The following is a 3,507-nucleotide window of genomic DNA, read 5'->3' as shown; positions in this document are numbered from 1 at the left end:
TGTTACACACTGGACCTTTAAGTCTCACACTGCTACATTTACACTGGGAGCTGCAGTGTGTAACCGTTGCCAGAAGGAACTGGGTGTTAACTGCTTTGCTAAAGAGCAGTAACTATAAATATAAATTGAATTAACTGCACTTATTAATTATGTTTGTATTATGTATTAATATATGTCAACTTGCACTAAATCATGCACATGGTTTTTGACAGGTTTTTGTCAATGCTTAGTACAGAAAGCAACATATTGAAAATATACAATATACTATATATACATATATATCTGGGGCAACAGAGATGACAGAGGTAGTGACATTTTTGTAGTCTGAGATGAGCATTTTTGAATAATGAATTCATCCTTCTCTAGTGCTGTAGTTAGTTCAAGATGGATTAAAATGAAGGTAATAATCTGCAAAAATACTAATCTATCAAATTGCAACACAATTTGACTACAGCCTTGTCATTACAGTCACATCTGTCCCAACATAAGCTCTGCACATGCCTCCCTTCCTATCAGTCTACTGTCTGCTCATCACTCAACACTGGGCCAATGATGCGTTGTTAATTGCAGGCTCAGTCACTGTTGTCAGAGGCAACATCAACACATCTACTGTAGCACAATGCTACTATGGCCGTGGTTCATTAATATCTGCTCTTTATTTAAAAGACACCAGAGTTGATTCAGTTTTCAGTACAATAATCGCCAAAAACTCTCTCTCTTATTGTTCTCAAACACCAAAGTTAGTGCTTATTTTGACCCCACTGAATTACACTGTTTATCATTCTCCCAGTGGACAGAAGGAAAGCACTATGTGGAAGAAGTCAAGGAAAAAGGTTTTCACAGATTGTGCCCCCACAGGAGCCAATGAGGACATATTCATGCAGAGCCATTACAAAGAGAGCATGCCTATTGGGGCTGTGGCTGGGTAAACCATCATAGCACGCAGTTAGCATTCTATAAGTAAAATAGGGTAAAAGGCAGCTTATATTAAGGCCAAATCTAACCTCTCATACTTTGGGCATACTTTGGCTAGAATAGATAACACAGATAAGAGTGTATGGAAGGCTGAGCTGTATTTATATGGTTGCAACCTGAAACTTCATTGCTAAATGCCACTGAATCCTACACACTGGTCCTGTTGGTGCCAGGATGACTAGCTAGAAGAGGTGGTCGTATGAATGCAATGACCATATTGGGCCTTTTAAGATATTTCAACTGGAACAACAGAATAGGTGAGCTGTAATCCTTAAAATGTAATCCTCATGAATGAAATTAAGTCATTTTGGGACAGAAACAAAATGTCAGCACCAAGGAAACAGCTGCACTTTTTGGCAAGTGCAAAAGTGAATTTTACAGGTTGTATTGGCCTTTTAAAAGGTATTTCAACAGGTAAAAGTTAGTGTTTGAGTTATAATCATTCAAATATAACCCCCATGAATTAAATCAAGTCATTTTGGGGCAGAAAAAAACCTTTCAGCAGTAAGGAAGGCACTGTAATCACTTTTTGTCAAGCGAAAAACTGCATTTCATGGTTTGTATTGCCCCTTTCCAGATCTTTCAAAGGGTAAAATGTAGTGGGTGAGTTATAAACTTTAAAATGTAACTCTGACGAGTGAAATTAAGTCATTCTGAGGAAGAAAAAACCTTTCAGTGACAAGGTAGGATATGTAATCACTTTATGGCAAATGGAAAACTGCATTTCATGGGTTGTAAGGGACAAAGACTTTTGTTTGTTTGTTGTTTGTTTATGTGTCTACATCTAAAACACAACAACCACAACAATATATAGCCTACTGTAACAACTTATTTCACTGGCTAAAATACTAAAACACTTTGAATTTATCTGCCATGTTGTGTTTTGAAGTGAAAATGAACAATTTGCTTTTCTGTTAATTTATTATTTTATGTTATTCCATGTGTCATAAGCAAAGAGTGCTGTATCTTATTCAAATCTCCATTGAAGGTTAATGGAGACAAAAAACACTATTCAGTCTCAACCACAACCTAAAACCCAGTGCTCAGTGCAAAGTGCAGAGAACTGGGCCAAGGACACACACAGTGTTTTATTACCATAAACGCATGCAGAAATAGGTAGTCTAGCATTTTCCAGCCCAGATTCATAATTATTACACTGCACACCAATTGCTGTATTTTGCAGTCATATTACTGTGCAGTAAAAGTGCATTCCTTGATTTCTATGGGTGCAGTGGAAGAAGTAGTAAACATCACACCAATATTCTGAATCCAATATCCACTGTTCTTGTTCTCCACTATCTCCTAAGAAAAATACCAGGCTCTTTAGTTGCTAAATGCTTCACTTTGTTCACTTGCTAGCTGATAACTTTGTCTGCCTGCTGTTTGGAGTTGAGCTGGTAGCGTACAATGAGTTTGTTGGTACTTATGTGAAACATTTCTGTATTCTGTACCATTCTTCCTCTGACGCGTAAAGCATTGAGCTCCCTGTGCTCCCTGTTTCCCTTAATTTAAATCAGGGGTTCCCCACTTAGGGGTTGGGACCCAACTAGGGGGGTTGCGAGGCCTTCTTGATTTTAAGGGGTGTAAGAAAACTTAAAAAGTATACACAGTAGGCATAATATCTTAGCATTCTGTGAAGTAAATCGTCTAACAGAACAGTGGCCAAGCGTCAGGGACAAGAACTGATTTGTCAAAAAAGTAGCCTAAAAGTATAAAGAATAAATAATACAGACAAAGAATTGTATAAAAAGAATATAAATAATATGCTAAAACTTCATCCAAATCCCTAACTGGGTTTGTTGTACAGTTTTCAATATAATATTAAAATATCCATAATATATGTCACTTAGTCCTGGGTCATCAGTTTACTCAATGATAGAAAAGGGCTCCCTGAAGGAAAAAGGTAGGGAACCACTGTTAGATGGCTGAGATGACAAGAGGGCTTTACTGGTTATATGAATAGTTAATTAAACCATTCATAGTTATGTGGAGGTCAGTCTTCATCTCTTTTATTTAATTGTTCCTTAGAGCTAGCCAGTGGGGTTTTCGACCACTAGTAGCACTGTGGAGCAGTGTTGTTATCAACCCGTCCCTGTTTTGTTCAGACGAACAAGGCCAGAGGTCCTGACGACGTCAACCCGAGGGTCCTTAAGGTGTGCGCAGAGCAACTGGCAGGAGTGTTCCAGCATCTGTTTGACCTCTCCCTGAGGTTGAAGAAGGTGCCAAAGATCTGGAAGACTTCCTGCTTAGTTCCTGTTCCCAAAAAAGGAAGGTCCCAGCGCTCTCAATGACTTCAGGCCTGTGGCTGTAATATCACATGTCATGAAGACCTTTAAGAGACTGGTTCTGCAGCAGCTCAGACCCTGCCTGGACCCGCTGCAGTTTGCGTACCAGGCCGACATCGGCGTGGATGATGATCATCTACCTGCTTCACAGAGGTTACACCCACCTAAAGAAGCCACAGAGACCCTGTTACGACCCGGCTCGGAAGGGGAAAGGGAAGCAACATAAACCAGATGGTTTTGGTAATGT

The sequence above is a fragment of the Morone saxatilis genome, unplaced genomic scaffold (genome assembly GCF_004916995.1).
Source record: "Morone saxatilis isolate NCDOM2014 unplaced genomic scaffold, NCSU_SB_2.0 Contig16, whole genome shotgun sequence".
NCBI lineage: Eukaryota > Metazoa > Chordata > Actinopteri > Moronidae > Morone > Morone saxatilis.
Note: the sequence above shows the minus strand (reverse complement) of the source record.